Source organism: Mauremys reevesii, linkage group 5, assembly GCF_016161935.1.
Source record: "Mauremys reevesii isolate NIE-2019 linkage group 5, ASM1616193v1, whole genome shotgun sequence".
Taxonomy (NCBI): Eukaryota; Metazoa; Chordata; order Testudines; family Geoemydidae; genus Mauremys; species Mauremys reevesii.
Genome location: NC_052627.1, coordinates 114,792,658 through 114,813,429, shown reverse-complemented (window position 1 = coordinate 114,813,429; position 20,772 = coordinate 114,792,658). Strand labels below are relative to the sequence as shown.

The following is a 20,772-nucleotide window of genomic DNA, read 5'->3' as shown; positions in this document are numbered from 1 at the left end:
ATAAAACATGGAGTGCTAAAGCATGGAGGAGTGAATTAAAAACAGAGAGGCAGTGAGTTAAGGAGAGGGCTTCAATGATATCTGTACATTTCCTTATTTTTAAAGGGTGTATTGTGGTAGTATTAAATAAAAACAAATACGAATTAGTTCATAATAAAAGGAATCCTATACTTGCATACTGTGACAGACTGTACCTTTGCATTCACTGCTTGCACACTATTATAATGATCTCTGTATAAAGTATGCCTTATGAAGTATCATTTGAAAACCCATAATTTGCTGGTCCATATTGTCCTGATAAAATGTGTAGCGGCATAGTATGTAAAGTTATAGGATTCCATAGGCTTGCCCAAACAGAAGTTGGCAAAAAGGTCGGTCTCAAACAATAGAATGTGTACTCTGCTTAATTTTTATTTAAGCCATAAATAGAGTCATCAGACGGGAACAGGAATGAAGGAAGCTCAAACAGGTGATAGAACAACAGGCAACACCCTTCCCATAGACTTTGTTTCCTGAATCCCATCTGGAAATGTTTCTCAAAGGGGACACAGGACTATAAAAGGAGGAGTAGATACCCCAAAAGGATCCCTCCCTTTCTCTCTGCCCTTGGCATTCACAGATTCCTGGCTTCTGAAGGACAAAAGAAGCAGGTTGGAATAGGAGAGGGATCCTGATGGAAAGAACTTCAGTCAGGGCAAGTCTACGCTTAAAAAGCTACAGTGGCACAGCTGTACCGATGCAGCTATGCCACTGCAGCAGTTCAGTGAAGATGCTCCTTTGCCAACAGGAGATTTTTCTCCCATCAGCATAGTTAATCCACATCCACAAGAGGCAGTAGCTATGTCAATGGGAGAAGCCCTCCTATCGACATAGCACTGTCTACACTGGGGGTTAGCTTGGTATAACTACATTGCTCAGGGGTGTGGATTTTTCACACCCCAAGTGATGTAGTTATACCGATGTAAGTTTGTAGTGTAGAGCTGGCCTCAATAAGGAAGCTGGAATGTGGTGAGAAAGCCTTACTTCAAATTTAACATGGTTTAATTTAGGCATCAGTTGCGTTTTTATCCTTTTTTTTTGGTAACCATTTCTGACTTTTATACCTCTTTAGTTGTATTCACTTAAAATCTCTCGCTATGTAGTTAATAGACCTGTTTTATTGGCTTATCTAAACCAGTGTGTATTTGGGGAAACTCAATGTGAGGTAACGTGATCTGTGCATATTATTTCCACTGATGACATAACTGACCTATACAAACTTGTATTGTCCAGGAGAGGGATGGGCAGCACAGGACATAAATTTTTGGGGGAAAATCTAGGATGAGAGTGTTTGGGGGACACCCTGCAGTGTAATTCTGGTCATTGAGAGCCAATGTGAAGCTGGGAGTGACTTGCATGCTGGAGGCTGCTAGTGAGCAGTCCAGACTGGAGGCTATAGCAGCAGAGCAGTGTAAAGGGCAGCCTAGGTAAGAGGGATAGAGTGACACCGCTATTTATCAGTCTAGACTGTATGCTGGGTATGTCATACTAGTTTGTTGGGTAGGACATGTTTTCCCAGATATGTGCCACTCTCATTGAAGTTCTAGGGGAGGGGTGCCCGCGGGCACCATGGTGCCCCCCGGGGCATCCATGTGCGCCCATCTACTGGCCGCTGGACAAGCAGCCACCAAAATGCCGCCGAGAAGTGGCAACGTCAAGAAGCGCTACGTCCGAAATCCCGCCGAATTTTGGTGGCGACGCCTCTTGATGTTGGTGCTTCATGGTGGCATTTCAGCGGCTGCTTGTCCGGCGGCCATGGTCCTCGGCAGCTAGCTCCACGGAAAAGGTTGGGGACCACTGTTCTAGGGCAAGCTTTGTTCTGAAGGGCCTCATCCTTTCAGGTGCTGTATGTTGTCCATCACTCCATTGATTTCAGTATAACGTGAGGGCTCTCACCACCTCACAGGTTCGGGCTTTCATATTCAAACATGCCGTTTCTACAAGGAGTTTCATGCCATCCTTGGGGGAGACCCCACCACCGCTCCCAAGAGCCCTGAAGAGACTTCAAGGGAGCTGAAGTCACATGTCCCTGCAGTGCACAGTGAGGAGTAGGTGTTGGATGAGGAGGAGTTGGAGGATAGTCGACCAGGGATCCAGTGGCATGGTGAGCCAGGACCTCTTTCTGATGCCGGAACAGTTGAGCCAGTCTCTGCCATCCAGCCTGATACTGGGGAAGGAACCTCCAGTAAGTATGCTGTTTGCTTTGATATTGCAGGGAAACAATCCAGCTTGAAGAGAGAGTGAAATAACCAATAGAGGTAGAGTTGCTACATTCCCCTGTACAGTTAGGCAGAGGGGGCCCAGCGGAACAGTTGATTTATATGCACCAGGATGTCTCGTGAATCCTCCCCAGAGATTTTGAGGAAACTTTCCTGGACACAGGCTGCAATCCTCTGCTGAAGGCTTCTGGGGAGGACTGCCTTATTTCTTCCACCATGGTAGGACACTTTCCCTTGCCAGTCAGCAGCTACTTCAGCAGGCACCATTGCAGCACACAGGCTAGCAGCATATGGACCCAGTCTGCAGCCAGATGCATGCAGGAGCTGTTGCCTTTCAGCCTCGGATACCCTCAGGAGTGAGATATCAGCTATAATCACCACCACCTGTGGAAAACAGTGCCAGTATTCAGTTTAAATGCCCTCTTCACATGTACTGGTGGCCATGTGTTCCCCACCTTGTTGTCCCAAATTGATCCCTTTACCCTGGGCCGTACTTACCATGACTTGGGCTGCTGCTGTGTTCCGTGAATCCCTAGGGGAAGTGAGAATGTAGTGCTTGTAACTTGTGTAGATCACGAGGAGTGAAAATACTCAATAGTAGCTCTGTGTATTGTGTCTTCTGCCCCTGGAAATGTGGCCTTGTGGGTTCCTCCAGCGGAGCAGCTCAGACAGATAAGGAGGAGAAGAAAGAAGATGAACGATTTGTTCCAAGAGATCCTGGAAGTCTCTGGTGCTGCAGATACAGAGCAGAGGTCTTGGAGGAGCACCCTTTCGAACAGAATGGAAAGGGAGAGAGTGGCAAGGAGAAATGCAGCAAAAGGACAGCAGTACTTGCTAATGCTTCTCAAGCACCAGATGGACATGCCGGAGACTCTTTTAGACCTTCAGGTCCAAGTCACCTGTGCTCACCTCCCACTGCAGCCTATTGATTCTGGGACATCCCTACACCTCCCCTCCTCACTTTTCACATATGTTCCAGGGCCGCTGCAGTATCCCTACCTCCCCACCCCGAGGGAGAGTACACACAATCACAGGCGCACATACATTGACCTGTGAGAGACACGGTTGGTTTATGTATTTTTGAAAGGAGAATGACTGTTCTTTCCCTTTCAAAGGTTGTTTTCTCTGTATTTATGTGGGAGGAGGGGCGATGGGGAGGAAACAATTGCATTCTGGATTATTTCTTGGCTGATAAATTTTGCTTTTATGGAAACTTTTTATGAGGGTGCCCAGTTTCACTGAAATATATGGAAATATCGGACTATTTTTTATGTTTCAGTGTGAGAATTGATTTTTATCCAATTTGAAAATGGTGAAAATGTGGAGATTTTTTTTTTTTTTTTAAAAGAGAGAGACACCATTTGAGTGGAAATCTGTTTCATGCAAAAGCAGCATTTTTTTCATAGGTTTGTCATGAAACAGACCATTTTCACATTTGAAACTAGCTTTGGGAAGTTATGTACAGTAAAAAGGAGTTACAGTAAATAGAAAAGATAGATTCTTGGTGATATCAGTAAAAAAATCTGTTGTTTTGGTTTAGAGGATGCAGAAAACTGTGAATCAAATCCAAAGAATATATCATTCAATGGAACTCTTCTCTTAGAGTCAGAATCCTTTCTTTTAATTCATTTTTTTATCAGTAAAATCTTATCTTAATAAATTAGGTGTTTCAGATAAAATTACAGAATGAATGTGGCTGATACTTGAAGTTACTGTGTTTGAATTAAAAAGCAGTTTCTATGAGCTGTGTAATTCCAGCATATTCTGTTGATTTATAACTGTTGCTAAGTAACTAGGTTCCCTGTAGCTTAGTGTTTTGTTTAGTTTTTTAAAAAAGACTGTAGCTTTTAAAGATAAAACCACAATATTTTAATTCAGTTTGCAAAGATGAAGAGGATTTTGTAGCTTTGTGATTTTTTTTTTTTGTAAACCAAGTAAGGAGGAGAGGGAACCACCTCTCCCCAAATCTTCCATATTATCTGTTCCACTGACAGTGTTCACAAATATAAGCTACTGAATGGTACCATATAGCTATTAATTTGAGCAAGCTTGATTGTGAATGAGTGAACTGAATGAATAATCAGATTTAGCTATGTCAACAAAGACCTTGAACTTAGTTTTCAAGTTAAACTGTCTGCGGCAATTGCTACCTTATTTACCAATATATTGTTAGTTACGATTGCTTTGTTTGAAAACAGTAATGAATTGAATTAAATGACTGGTTTAATACACTGGCTAGGCTTTCATTAGACTTGAAATGCCTGTTTTCATTAATTACGTTGGCCCAAACAAATGTTAAGCATCTTGTTTTATTATACGTACAAGGGAAGAGTTACAGAACATTTTGTTAATTAGTACCTGGAGAAGGGATAGGAGTTAAAGGTATAAGACCTGCTATTAAAAGATTGTTTAGACAGTACTCTCTCTAGTGCAGTTTTAAATGACTCAAGCCAAAGGGGTTTATTCAACTTCCTTTGTGTAGACTATTCCACACTGTAAGAGACATTGGCTATAATTTTCAAAAGTGCTAAGTGACTTTTGAAAATGGGATATAGGTGGTTAAATCACTTAGCACTTTTGAAAATTATACCCTTCATTGTTAGTAAATTTCTTAATATGCAACCGAACATTTTCCATTGCTTAGTTTCTTCCTGTTAATTCCTAGTTCTTCCTTTTTGAACCTCTCTAAACAGTTAATCATTCCTTGATGTTTACTAGTACATTCCTTTTAAATACTCATGGAAGGTTAAAATGAGTCATCATTTACCAAAGCTATACATATTTTGTTCTTTTGTTCTTATCTTATAAATCATTCCTTCCAACTCCTAATCATTTTTTGTTGCGTTTTTGAAATCTGATTGCTCTTTTTGGTACTGAGATGGCCAGAAATGAACACAGTATTTAGGTAGATTCCATTTTATTGCTGCAGAATTGGACACTTCCCCATGTGAATGCTGACATTTTTTTGTAACTTCTTATCTTGCACACTCTCATATAGGTTTACTCCCCTCTCTAATGCTAGTTTCTTTCAGCATTTTTGCTTCCCCAGGCATTGTGTTTTCCACCCACTGAATGTCTGTGGATTATTTTCTGCCAGGTTTTAATTGCTTTTATTTGCTTGTATTTAATTTAATTTAATTTTAGCTTGCATTCTACCGGATGAATATCATCTTTTACATTATAAACTCTTTGAGGGCAGGGACTGTCATTTCTATATGTTTGAAGAGTGCCTAACACAAGGTGACACAATCTGGTTTAAGCCTTTAGACACTAGTTTAACATATCAGAGGGGTAGCCATGTTAGTCTGGATCTGTAAAAGCAGCAAAGAGTCTTGTGGCACCTTATAGACTAACAGATGTTTTGGAGCATGAGCTTTCGTGGGTGAATACCCACTTCGTCGGATCCGACGAAGTGGGTATTCACCCACAAAAGCTCATGCTCCAAAACATCTGTTAGGCCTGGTCTACACTAGGACTTTAATTCGAATTTATCAGCGTTAATTCGAACTAACCGCTCAACCGTCCACACCAGGAGGCCATTTAATTCGAACTAGAGGGCTCTTTAGTTCGAATTTGACCTCCACCCGGCAGTGTGGAGTAACGCTAAATTCGCTCTAGCTTAGCGAATTAGGCTTGGTGTGGATGATGCTAACCGAACAGCAGCTCTATCACAGTGCACCACTCTGTGCAGAGCTCTCCAGCAGAGAGTCTGGGCAATCCCAGAATAGAAAGAGGTCCCCAGCATGGACTGACCGGGAAGTCCAGGATCTGATCGCTGTGTGGGGCGAGGAGTCTGTCTCTCGGGCTGCGCTCCAACAAGGTCTCTAAAGCCATGAAAGACAAAGGATACAGCCAGGATGCGATGCAGTGCGCGTGAAGTGAAGGACCTAAGACAAGGGTATCAGGCACTGCATGCCATTCTGAATAGTGTGCCGGACAGTTTCCTCCTCCTGTCGCGATACCGGGACAGTTCCCCTCCCTGTTTCGCCGGGGAAGATGAGGAAGAAACATTTATTTTTTTAAGAAACAGGGATATATATATAAAAAATAGAAATACTATATAAAAATTTTTAAATATGAAACTATACAAACAGCAGGTCTACACATACAGCAATGGAGCAATAGTCCTCTGGGGACAGTTCAAAAAAGCTCTCAGAGAGCAGCTGGAAAAGCCTCAGCAGGAGGTTCCGTGGTAGAGGTGCCTTGTTGAGCATCCGCTCTCTCTGAGTCCTCCCTGACACGCCTCAGGTGATGTCGTTGTGGAAGTGCTGCATCTAATTAGTGGAATTAGTGTACTGTTACTAGAATGACCCTCGCTTAACAGCCACGTGTTGCAGGCCACAGAGTCATCTTTTCTGCTTTGCACATTGCCTCCAGCAGGAGAGCACAGCTAAGCACTAACTGATAAGCAGTATGTACTGTAAGGCTTGCAGGACTTTGTGCAAGAGGATGCAGCTGTCTCTACAGTCGAGGAGAGCCTGTGTCAGCAGCATCGCACACACCCTGGAACGGAGGATGGTGGCGCGGCAGAGAGACAGCAGGCGACTCAACGCTGCTTGGTCTAATGAGTAAATTTGTACAAGCTCTTTCCTTACAGCATCAACCAGTCCCAACCAAGTTCTTCCCCCACTGTGTACTACATTATTAAAAGCGGTTTGGTGTTACTGACTGTTTCCGTCCGTTTCTGGTGTCAGAAGACTTTCTGTTCGTCTTTCCTTGATGTGTATGCTTGTGCAGGGTCCTGGTGCCTGCATCCCCACAGGCTTCCCTTCACATGCACTTGGACCGTGTCACGATCCCCCTCCCGGTGCCTGAGCCCCCAAGAGACCTCATCCAGGCAGAGACCTCACCCTTCCCCACACCCCCTTACCCTTCCTGCAAACCCACCCATCAGCACACCTTAACCAGCACAGAATGCTCATGTTTGTTCGAAAAAGAAAAGAAAAAAAAAAAAGTCAAGATTTATTTTATTATTAAAAACATGTGGGAAACTTGGTTTATGATCAGGCTCTCTTAAAATCAAGTGACAGTCACAGGGGTACCCTGCTCGGATATTCTCTCAGCACGGGTGTCTGGCTGATCGTAAACAGCAGCCAGGCGCACCACCACCATTCACTTGCTCAGCCAGCCGGTAGTTTGAAAGTTCCTTTCACTGTCCAAGGCGCCTGTATAGGAGCCAGGGAGCCAGCATTGATCACTGTAGGCATCTGCACATCCCCAACCGTTATTTTTGTGTCCGGGAAGAAAGTGCTGGCCTGGGGCGTTAAACAGATGATGTTGGTAAAACGTCCCCATGGTCCACCACAGCTTGCAGCCATTGAAAAAAAGTAGCCCTTTCGGGTACTCGCTGGCTGGTGGTGGGTGGGGTGGGGGATGGATGTCCCATCTCTATGATGACCTGGACATTGCACACTCAGGGCTGCTCGATCCGTGTGTCCCTGGCGCTTCAGGGGGGGGGACAGCAGTCACAGTTCGCTGGCCCCGTGAATGTGGACTCAAGTTCATTGTGTTGTGTATTTAGTATGACAAATTTGTAGTGTAGACAAGCCCTTAGTCTATAAGGTGCCACAAGACTCTTTGCTGCTTTTAGTTTAACATAAATATTTAATATTAATAATTTTGATGATCAAGATAGTTTGGGAGATAAATTCACTTATTAAATCCCTGTTTATGTCTATATGGCTTGAGGTGTTTCTACTTGACAGATTTGCCTCACCCCTCATGCCACTTGTGAGCCAGAGAGGTGCTTGATTGAGTTGGTTCTCCCTCAATGTAAAAGAGAGGGAGCTGGCACTAGACCATATTCTGGAATGGACCCTTGTCTCTGAAACAGGCTTCCCTCTCTGTTCTAGAATAGCTTGGCTGTGTTGCCATTTAGGACATGCTGTATCTGCGAGAGCTGAGATGTAGGGTGGGGTTTCATGGAGGTTGATCTGTGTATGAGAGAGGGGAGTTTTGTGTTCTTCTGACTGTTTAATATTATTTCTGTTTTACACACTTATGGCAGGGACATCTGGAACATGACATAGGCACCTCTTTTTATTTTTGTATACAAATCTAAGGAAATAATAAATGTATTTCTTTCAGCTTGATATGGAAGAGAGAAGTATTTAACTGCTCTTAGTCATGTAAATTAGTACCAGAGAACAAGTAATTTACAGTATACCTATCTGAATTAATTAAAGATATTGACTAAGGGAAGGAATCGGGATAGATGTCCTGTCAAAGTCCCCATGAGGATAAATTATTTCCCTGCAGTCCTAAGGAAAGGTAGATCCTGTAGTTCCCTTTAAAGTTGTTTCCTGTGAGAGGACTGGAAAGAAAACAACATAGTATCCTGTTTATTGATTTTGCTAAATAGACTTGGTGCTTGCTAGAAATTTCCCTGAAACATCTGAAGTTCTAAATTAGCAAAACATGTCTGAGGTTACTTTTTAATGTGGACACTAAACTAATCTGCTAATCTAAATTTTTCAGATTATAATTTCCTACATTTAAAAAACCCTTGCTATTACAGTTTATCTTGTCAATATCAAAGAAACTCTCAGGCAGTTTTGGATATTTTACTATGATGGTGCTGCATTATTTGAAGGGGTTTCCCCTTTTTTCCTTGCTTGCTCTGATGTGATCGTTCTTGTAGAAAGCATTTTATTTCTGCTGGTATATCTTCAAAATCTGCTCCTTTAACTCTAGAGTCCCCACTTCTCACCAGCTTAGTCCTTCTAATATGCTATAGCTAAAGTAACTTTCCTATCTCAGTGCTCTGGTCTTGTCACTCCCGTACATCCTTGCTCTCTAAGGCCCTGATTCAGGATACTACTTAAACACATGCTTCAGTCCATCCCAGTTCAGAAAAGTACTTAAGCTTGTGCTTTCCTGAAGAGGGGCCTGAATCCTTTTCAGTGGCTTTCCTTCTCTCTCTCTCTCTCTCTCTCTCTCTTTCCATATAGAGTTCAAAGGAGCTGCACAGCTCTGCCATTGCCTACATCTCTGTTCTCATTGCCGCCTTCATGCCACGCCCGACCTATGCTTCACTCAGTCTTCTCTTCTGAGGATTCACTTTGTCTGTCTCCAGCTACCTACAGCTTTGTACTTATGTCACACTATGTGTATACATGGAAAAGACTCCCTGTTTCCATAAACCAAACAAACTTTGAATCCTTTCTTAAAATTCTGTTCTTTCACTTAGCCTTTTAAAGCCAGTCTTCTCTCCAGCCACATCTTCTCCCAACTTCACACGTGATCATTAATTGTTTGCCTCCTCTTCCTAAATTCAATAGCAAGCGACTTGGGTCAAGGATCTTGTCTTCTTACTGGAGGCAGTTGTTTTTGTACTTGCCCTCTCACAGGGTTTTTTAGTGATTTGGTACACCAGGTCTTTGTCTGGAAACAGTCCCTGGTAGCATGCCAGAGGTACCACAGCTTGAGAGGCAAGCGTTGTAGATGATTCAGCTGCTAAGGCTTGGTTGGCCCTTCTACCTCTTGCCAACAGTTTTCCACACCACACTCCATCCTTCTACTTCTCCTAAATTGCCACAGAATTTCCTGTTTTGGTCACCTACAGCCATCTCAGCAGGACTGTAAATCCACCTCTGCTCACCTGTTAATACTAAATTGATTAGTCAGTTTTAAGTGTCCATGTAGAGCTTTGGTGTTGTGTAAATGGTTAACAGGATTATAATGGTGACATTGCTTTAGAAAAATGCTCACATCTTACAATCTTCGGGTTGCACTCAAAGTCTTAAACTTCAGCCTTCACGATACAGTGGAGGCCAGCTGCAGTAGAACATGGTGGTGAAGCACCGGCATTCTAAGGGGAATTCAAAGGGGATGCCATCTCTGCCATCTCAGTTGTCACTTCAAAGAGGAGGCATCCGATATATCTGCACAGCACTGCCTGACATATTCGGCCTGATGTACCACGTATATGAGGCAGCACCTAAGTGCTTGATGAAATATTCATTGAATGGCAGTATGAAGAATCAGAAGTAATGGAAGATGAATTAAATTTGCAGACCAAAATAGTAATTTCTTTTTGAGCATTCAGAGGGGCAAGAACAAATAATAACTTCTCCCTTTTCCTTTATTGGTGGATTTATTTTTTATTAGAAAAATTGCTAGGAGATGAAGAGTTTTGTTGATGAAGGTAAAAGGTAATGGTGTGGATCAACCCAGGATGGAGGAGAACTGTATAAGGGAACCCACTGGGCTGAAATACTGCTAAAACCTTTTGCCAGAGCAACTGGAGTAATCAATCCCCCCATCTCAGTTATGTACTGACAATGAGGGTAGTATGAATAAGTAATGTCTCTGTGTAACCCCTTGAAATTTTTGTCTCTTAACTATAATGGAGCTGCACAAAACGTGGCAGCCATGCTTCCTGTGTGAGATTTCTTGCTGGTGAGAAATGGAGAAACCTCTGCAACTGTGACAGGGGAGAAGGAGGAGAAAGCTGTTGGAAGAGAAGGAAAGGCAAGCTGAGTGGAGGGGCAAGGTCACTCCAGGTGCTCCCACCCTATTTTTAAAGGGACAGCTCATATTTCTTTCATTACATAATTTATATAGCTATTGACAAAAATACTAAATACAACAATACAAATACAACAATAAAATATTCAAACAAAATTATTACGGAATCTAAACAATATGAACCCATTTCTAAAACTTTCTATTCTAGGGATCTCATAGTGGCTCATTTGGTCCTTGGTCTTGTTTGCTGAGACTGTTAAAGGGGCCAACAGAGGTGGATATTTTTGTAATGTGGATGCCAGCTGCAGGTAGAGGGCAATGATATTGAATGGGTGAATAGTTTTATATATCTGCGTAGCTGGCTGACAGCAGGAGGTTGAAGAAGTTGTCACATGTCAGATCAGTCTTGCGTCAGTGACATTTCAGCATCTTCAAAGACTTCTGTTTGGGTGGCAGGATGTCTGCATGACAACCTACGTTACGTTAGTTCAATGCGGTAGCGATGACAACCCTGTTAGATGGAGCAGAAACATGGCTGTTAACAATTGAGACAAGGAAACCAAGTGATTTTCCGTGTGAAAAGTTAGTGTATTCTTAACAACTGTTAGTTTGATTTTGTCACAAATGAGGAACTACTTAGATGATCGAGGCAATTTGCAGCCTTGCACCAGTTGAGAATAAGATGATTGCAGTGGTAGGGTAATGACCGGTGTGCAGAAGGCACACTTTTACAGAAGGTTTGTAGAGCTAAGGTTGGAGGAAGTAAAACATGAGGCTGACCATGAACAAGGTTGGAAGATCAAACTTTGAGGGATTTAAGAAGCCTAAATCTCCCATGCTGATTCTTGCCGAAGGAAGAAAACATCCAAGGGACTGTTCGAGATGGAAATCCATTCTATGCCTCGGCTACATTGTAGTCGTGTGAATCTGCTTCTGGCACTCTTGTTCAGGAGGGACTGGATTTAGATCACTAACCCATCAGTTAGGGAGCACTGGACAATCCTCTAGTTATGACTTTCTGATCGTGGCTGAACTTGAACCATTGATGTAGAAGGCTGCAGTTTATGCTTGCTGTAATTCTGGGAACCCATTCACTATGAAATAGACTAATGTAGAATGAAACCAAAAAATACTTTCTTATTGGCTCCTACAAAACCGTCAGATGGTGTTAATTTTCTGACTAAACCACCTTATGCCAGATTCATACTGGGGGTTAAAGGACGTGCCAAGTCTTGGAGCTGCTAATCATGACCCCTGGAGTCCCTCAATGTCAATTGGCAGAGGGCACCCCATACTGTAACTCACATCAGGACTGACATGCTCCTTGCCCCAACACGCCATTGTCATAATATGTATCTGAAAGGTGTCACGTAAGGTATCATGTGTAAACTGGTGAGACATTGGTCGTGAAAATCACTGTGTGATGTATGTATGGGTTATACATAATGAATGAGTTTTATAGATGTGTGCTGGAAATATGTTCTTAAATGTGTTGGGCAGTTGGAGTATAAAACCAGCCAGCTCTAGACAAAGGAATGTGTATTTACCTATCTGACCAGCTTCGTTACAGGCAGAGAACAACGAAAGTACATTTACATATGGTAAACAAAGCCATCAAGCCAAACGAGCAGGGGAGAAGACTATTCAACAGTCATTCTGGGGGATCTTCCTGTCTCTTGAGGCAAAGACAATGGACTTTTGAATAATAGAAGGGGAGCAAAAAAGACATTTGAATTATTCATCAGTTGGGGACATACGAGGATAGCACCCTTTGAGACAATGAAAGGTGGATCCTCTTGGTCTGAAAGGCAAGAGGAAACTTAGTTTCCTGCTGGAAACTTTATGCAAGTTAGAAACCTACTTAGACAAAGATTGTAACTTGGTAAAATTAAGTTTTAGTCACTAGATAGCATGTTTTGTTTTGTTTGTAACCACACCTGTTTCATTGCTTAGTATCATTTAAATACCTGTTTTTATTAATAAATTCTTGTTTTGTTAAAAAAAAATCTCAGTGCTCTGTATTAACAGTGGAGGGTGAGTACTCATAGAATCATAGAATATCAGGGTTGGAAGGGACCTCAGGAGGTCATCTAGTCCAACCCCCTGCTCAAAGCAGGACCAATCCCCAACTAAATCATCCCAGCCAGGGCTTCGACAAGCCTGACCTTAATTAATTAACTGTGTCATTAATTATCTATTTGTCATTAATGTAAATATGATCAATAATTTGTTGATAGGGTTTATTTTCAGGTTGAAGCCATGTTGATAGCATGAGGAGAACATCATCTTTGATTTTTCTGTGAGGATTTCCAACTGTACCTGTTATGTTTCCCCAGCTTGTTGGGCTATACAGCAATGTCTTTTATTTTAGACATTCCTGATACTCCAACTTAATGAAAAAGCAAACCAGGATGTATAACGAAGCATGACAGAGTTTTGGAGTTTGTAGTTGCTAATTAGAAACACCGTGGAGAAATAATAGTGACACATAAGGTGACCAGATAGCAAGTGTGAAAACTCGGGACGGGGGTGGGGGGTAATTGGCACCTTTATAAGAAAAAGCCCCAAATATCGGGACTATCCCTATAAAATTGGGACACCCTACTGACACACAAATTATCATTTTCTCTATTTCAGGGTCATAGTCAACTTATTTCTCATTGCTGACCTCTTTTTTTTTTTTATGCACCCCATGTCATTTATACTTGGACACATTTTTGGCAGTCATTAATTGTTGTTCTTTTAAGGTTAACCTATTAAAGAGAAAAAAAAAGGAGAAATGGCATGGCAGTACTGTATGTTATAAGGATGGCTATAATTTTTACCACCAGTATCTGCACACCAAAGGCCAATCCACAAGAAAATAAATAACCATTTGCAAGTATGTGGTGGTTTGTGTTGTTCTTAATTGATAATAACTCTGTTTTAGGCATTTGTGACACACCCATCATAGTAGCAAAACTATTACGTCAATTCTTCTCCCAGATACAGAGCATCTAATGCAAAGTTCTTGAGGACTTCAGAATAAGTGATAGAAAAGAGAAGCATTTATTATCACTTTTGCTTCAATGACTTTTATGATAAATTCAGATAGAAGAGTAAAGCGAATACAGGGATTTCCACAGCAAGACCCTGAACCCTGAAGAAGTCTCTTTTACAAAAAGTTGAGTGAGACTGGAGGCAAAATTGGAGAGCTGTTTCTCACAGTATGATCCCCTGCTGCTTTATCCATTTAAATCAGAGATGCAGTCTGAATAGGGCAATATGACTGTACAGTACAATATAATTTATCTGAATTTATTTAGGACAAAAAAAAATCTGAAAACAATAGCTGTTGGCCTAATTGGGGGAGATATCCGGCAAGCAATTTACATCCTACTACATAAGCTAAATGTGGATAAAGGGAAAGAGTATCTGGTTCTTAAATATCCCAGTTAAATCTGGGATAAGTGTAAATTAAAAGGATTTGGGTAAATATTTTTACTGTGTTTTTGTAACTGTGGCTCTAATTGTGTATTTTGTCCTACTTTGTTACAAGGTGTGAAGAAAAACTGGTGCATTGACTCTGATGCATTTTACAATTGTTTAGGATATTAGTAAAGGGCTACTGTGATGAGCACATTATAAAATCCTATGTTTGATGAATTAAGATACTTAGGAATGTTCTGCTTTTGTTATAATTTGCATAGCTTCCAGCTAAATATTTTTATTCAACAAGTTGCTTTGAACTACTCATTCTTCATAACATGTTGATGAACAGCTGTGTGGCTAAATCCCACTGAACTATGAAATTTTGAAGGGAAATTTATGTCTATGTCTTGTAGATTTAACTAATGTGTTCAAATAGAAAAAATGATTTGTATGGGAAAAGATTGTCAGCCCAAAGAGAATATTTAGGATCCAGATGCTCTTTCCTTTGGCTGAAATCAAAGTTTAATTGCTCTAATGATGATCAGATTGGGAAACTTGGAGTCATCTAATTAAATGGGACTTAGTGTATCATCTGTTCCCTATTTCAAATGTTTAGAGTTTGTCTTTCAGGGCCATATCCTGAGATCCGTTTCTAAAATACCTCCTGTTCACTTCCATGGGACTTCTGTATATGTGGCATTTAGTAATATATGGCCCTCAGTAACAGGGGCAGCTCTAGGTATTTTGCCACCCCAAGCATGGCAGGCTGCCTTCGGCGGCTTGCCAGCCGCCTGTGGGAGGTTCCCAGTCCCACAGATTTGGTGGCATGCCTGCAGGAGGTCCATCGAAGCCGCGGGACCAGCGGACCCTCCGCAGGCATGCCGCCGAAGGCAACCTGCCTGCTGCCCTCGCGGCGACCGGCAGAGCACCCCCCGTGGCTTGCCGCCCCAGGCACGCGCATGGCGTGCTGGTGCCTGGAGCTGCCCCTGCTCAGTAAACAATAGCCCATTAGAAAATATTTACAAGAAGGATACAGCCTGTCATAGGTCTCACCCCCACTTAGAGCTGTTGGGTTCACAAGATGGGGACCTGCATGGACTCCTCTAAACTAAAATCCTAGTTTAGATCTGGTAAAAGCTGCCACCACCCAATAATGTGGAAAGATCAACCAAGTCCTTAACAGAAAAGATTTATTAAAGAATAGAATCCCCTCCTTTCTTTCTCAGTAAAAAGCAATAACAGTACAGAAGAAAAAAATTCTTCTAAAACAAAACATTGCAAAATACACAAATCAAATTATAAGACTAATCTGCCTTAATTAAAATAATTAATTGGATGGTAGGAACTACTCCAGGAGGGGGACTGATCTGTTTATTTATGACACAGCCCTGTTTATATTCAGGGCCATATTTGAACCCTCAGCCTGGCTCTCTCCCACCTTTGCTTCCTTCACTCCTGCTCTCACGCTGCTGGGCATCTCTGGTGGAAATCCCATGATCAGGCTGACTTCCTCCACTACAAATTCATTCTCCCCTTCTTCAGTTCTTTCCTCTTCCTAGCTAAACACCTCTACTTCTGCAACCCAATTCTCAGTCCCTGCTGCCTTTGCAGCATGTTTGACTCATTCCTCAAGCTCTCCCCATCTCTCTGCACAGGATCTCACTGATTTGTTCCAAGAGAAAATTGACAAAACACAACATGACCTTGCCCCTCCACTCAGCTTGCCTTCCCTTCTCTTCCAACAGCTTTCTCCTCCTCCTCCTCCCCTGTCACAGTTGCAGAGGTTTCTCCTTTGTTTCCCTTCTCTGTCCCCTTCCCTTGCCCCAGTGATCCCATTCCAGCCAACAAAATCAAGGGGTTGGAAGTTGAAGCTAAACAAATTCAGCTAGGAAATAAGGTGTATATTTTTAACAGTGAGGGTAATGAACTACTGGAACAATTTACCAAGGATTGTGGTGGATTCTCCATCACTGGCAATATCTAAATCGAGGCTGGATGTTTTTCTAACAGATATGCTTTAGTTCAAACAAGAATTGTTTTGGAAGTTCTATGGCCTATGTTTATTCAGGATGTCAGACTAGTCACACTAGTTTCTTCTTGCCTTGGAATCTGTGAATGAATCTATTGCATCAAACATAAGTTACCTGCCTTCACCTCCTAGGCTCTTCGCAGCCTATCCACATCCTATTTGTCATCTGGCATTCACTATCAAGATGGTTGATTCCTACCTCCAGTTGGACCATGATACCATCCTCCACCACCCATTTGTTATATTTTCAAACAAGCACTTCCATGTTTGTTTCCTATATGTTCCTGGGCATAGTGGATATAAATCCTTTATTTATGCTCCTCTTTAACTGTGTTGTTTAAGGGAGTTCACTCGTGGCACCTCTATGGTTCCAACAGATGTCTATTTTGAGCAATGATTTGTTTGCTTCTGGTTAATTGGATAACCAGGGAAGTGTATGAATATTATATATGTAGGGTAAAGTTCTAGCCCCATTAATGTCAATGGCAAACATCTCATTGACTTCCATGTGCCAGAATTTAGACCCAAGTGTCTAAAGATGGTGGTGGGAAGGTCCTCTTGGTTTAAGTTATACAAACTGTGGGAGTTTGAATAATTTGAAGTATAACTTTGAATGTCCATTAAAAATTTTCTTATTGTACCATAAGAGCAATGGGATGGACGTGAGCTCACAAGGTGAAATCCTGGCACCAATGAAGGTAAACTAATGTGGGGGAAATATTCAAGCTTTCTCAGATTGATTTAGGAGTATTTTATACAAAACAAATGTCATTAGTTGCAGAGTCTACTTTCTTAATTTAATGGAATGCTAGGTATAATTTCCATTTTGTTATATTTATAGGATCTGACAGTACTCTGCGAACTGTAGCTAATATTGTCATCAATATTTATGATATACTAGTTTCCTACAAATATAGAAAAATCAAAATTGCAACTTGATCTATATACTGAAATTAGATGATATTCTTCATAGTAATTGCACTTCTCATTTTTAAAGAGTCTTACAAAGAATAAACTAGCAACATACCCGCAGGAGTTGAGTAGAAAGCAGCACTATAATTTAATAGGTAGAAATAAAGGAAGAGAGATTAAGTGACCTGACTTGAGTAACAGCAGGAGACAGTATTAGAGCAGAGGTTCTCAAATTGGGAGTGGGGGTGAGTGGGCCCTTCTTGGAGATGGGTGCAGAATGTATTCGGGGAAGGGTGGAGTGCCAGAAGCTTTAGGAAAAAACCTTACTGTGCACATTTTACCCACAGCAATTCATAACTAGCAAAGCTGATTCCTCCAGGCATATCAGGTCCTCAGATGGCGCTGTGCATTTGACTCTAGATGGCGCTGTGCATTTTGACGGATTTCTGTTAAGCTTGCATAGTATTATGCCAAGTTGTTGCCATCTGTATGTTAATCCGTTTGCTACAATGTGGTGTGCACATTTAATTGTGAGCATGGACCACAATCACAGTTTTGCTTTTACTCTTATTACAATAGATTAATTGGCTCATTTGGGCAACAGAAAAACCCAAAACCCTAAAGCAAAAAACAAAGAAGCCAAAGCTGATTCAAGTGAAGCACTACTGTCACATATATCTGTATATGTACGTGTGTGTGTGTGTGGGGGGGGCATAGGGCATAAACTACTACAGACACAAAAAAGGGGGGCACGATCAAATAAATTTTAGAACCACTGTATTAGAGGGATTAGAATTTGCTTGTTATTGTATTACAATAAGAGAGGCTGCAGTTTAGATTGGGGGATTGTGTAATAATTTAGATAGTTGTATAGCCCCCATTACTGTAGTATCTGATCTCTCTTTAATGGGAAAGGATAGGAAAGTACTATTATTTCCATTTTACAGATGGGCAACTGAGTCACAGAGAATCCAAGTGACTTGCCAAAGATAAAACGGGGAGTCTAGCTGAGCAGGGAATCACATCTTAGATCCTGGGCTAGTTCCCTAACTGCTGGACTATCCGTCCTTGCTGATGTGCTAGGCACCGTATGAGAACCTAGCAGGAGACTGTCAGATCGCTTGAGTCCTAGTCCAGTGCTTTAACTACAAGATGACCCTTTTCTGGGGCAGACAGAAAGGTATATATTTTATTTGTGTGCATTTTTGCAGTTCAAGGTAATTGCTAGAATGTCTGGAGACTACATTAGAACTGTTATGTCTTTGCAAGTTGGCAGTGCTGCCTGCATCATTTGTGATGTCATGCCTCAAAGTGCCATGTCAGAAGTCAGTATTTCTGTTAATGTTGTGGTTTTAAGTGACGTTTTAAATGCAGAAACAGCATTCCTGGAATGGCCACTTCAGGGTTAGTATGTTTGGTAAATACAGGAAAAATGGTCCTGTGATGGGGTAGTGCCAAGTGGTCAGCCTATCCTTTCCACATGGCTTGACCCTTTTAAGGGTTTGGAAGGTCCCAATAGACACACATAGTGACCTAAGGGTCCTGCAAATGAATGGTGATTAGGGAAGGAGTCTGAACACAGCACCTTTAAGGGCCTGATACCTTGCAGAGGAGGCAGTGGAAGGCTCTCCTCTGACCAAACCAACTGAGAAAGAGTTGGGAGAAGGGGAACAGCGTAAAAGCTGCCTCCTGCCTCACAGTAACTGGATGCTGACAGGGGAAGGCAGGCTTGCTGAGCCCTCCAGATTGAAAGGCTACTTGGAGAGGGTGTTCAGCGGAAGGGAGTTGGCCACAACTGACTAAGCTAAGGCAAGAGGCCTGAGATACAACCTCAGTCCCAGAGAGAGAGAGAGCTGAGGGGAACTGCTGTTTGAGGGAGAGAGATACTGACTGTCTTAAGGCAACAGGCAGAGAGCTGCTAACCGTATGATCCATCTGCCACAGGGAAGAGCTGAGACTGGCTTTTAGAAAACACTTATGTAGTTGGTCCCAGGAGAAGCTGTGAGGAACTGCAAAGTCACATTGAGGGCAGCCGTCTGTAGATCTTGTGGAGATACCAATGAGCGAGGTAAAGGTAGGAGCAGCCCAGGGAAAACAGTGGAGGGACTGATGGAATGGTGCTTAGCTGCCTAAACAGGGTCCCTGGGCTGGAACCCAGAGGGGAGGGTGGGCCTGGGTTTCCCTCTCTCTCTTCCCGTGGGTGTTAAGAGTAAAAGAAGCCAAGAATGGCAAGTGCCTGATAGAGGCCAGGTGATGGACTTGGAAGATATTAGGTTTTAAGTTTCCTGTATCTGGACTTTTCTGTTATCCCTGGAAGGGGAATGGATTGAGCAGTGACGTGGCCAGAGGTCTAGGTCGAGCACCATGACAGACTGTTGTGGCACCAGAACAACGACATGGGGCACTGGACCTGAAGAAGCCCTGCAACACTGCACCCAGGCATGCAGCAGTGCTCTAAAGGTGGGAGGCATGACGACAAGTCTATACAGTGATAGGTGGTAACTTCAAAACACAAGCAGCAAATATCTCCATCTCTACTTGAAGCACTGTTCTTCTACCTGAAATTTGAAGGTACAATGTTTGCTCTGTAGTGCTGATTATAACATGAGGTTGTGCTGTACGTGTGTTTAATCAATGATAAGGTGAAGTATCTGTCTTCATTTCATTTACTCAGTGCTGAAATCTTTAGAACCCTATAATTAATATTATCTATCCTAGTGATCCCAAACTGGCTTATATAGCACTAATCTTTCTGCTTACTTTATATGGCCCCTATCACAGTGTTGTCACAGGCCATCACAGACTGTTAATGAATTTATCCTGAACAACCATCCTGTTAGTTACAAAAGAAGAGCTGAGATGCAGAGACCTTACCAGGATTTGTCCAAGGTCACACAAGAAGTCTGTGGCAGTTCTGAGAACTGAACTCCAATTTCTTTTGTTTTAAGTCCAATGACTAAACCACAAGACTGTCTCTCTGCCGTAATAGTACTTCAAGGCTTTTGTGACTGGTGTTCCCTCTTTCCTCTTCCTACACTAATAGTGGACCCTGGTGCACTGCCATTTGTCTTAATCAGATCTGCATATTTCAAACCATAGTGGTGCTAGCACTGCTTCAAATATTAGTCTTTTAAAACAAGCACCTAGTTAGTACATCAAAGAGCTTGGTCTGGTGAACTGGTAAGATTGCCCAAAAGTTTGAGGAACGTGGCTGGTCCGCTCACTTGAAAGAGTTCAGTAACATGAATCTCTGTAACTACACTTGTTTAAAAGGCTTTGGCAAAAGTCTTTTATTTTTATGTTTATTTTACATTACAAATGAATGATATTTCAGTGACACTTCTCTTCCTTCTGAAGAGGCTCATTCCCGGCATTCCTTTCACTGAGTGAGGGAAAAATACAGTGGGTGAGAACAGCAGCATTAAGGAACTCCGTCCATATGTGTAATCTGCAAGCATTGCCTGTATCCACCTCCCCCTACCTGTACTATCAAGTTGCTAAGAAACCTGAGATTGTTTTCTGTTCCTTCTTGCTTTTGATTCTTTCATACATTATAATTTGCCTTTTAGTACAGAACTGTGGCACGTAAACTCTATATATTGGGTTTATTTTACCTCCATATTTTCCTTAGATTTCCTAATCTTTTAACAATTAATTTTTCATAGGCAGCTTTTGGAAGTTCACTGGTGTTTA

The 20,772-nt window shown here is 42.0% G+C and overlaps 1 protein-coding gene across 3 annotated transcripts in view; it reads left to right on the top strand.

Moving 5' to 3' along the window:
• Positions 1-20,772, top strand: part of PPP2R2C (protein phosphatase 2 regulatory subunit Bgamma) — a 279,740-nt gene that overhangs the window by 59,424 nt on the left and 199,544 nt on the right. The gene's annotated exons all lie outside the window — the stretch shown is intronic.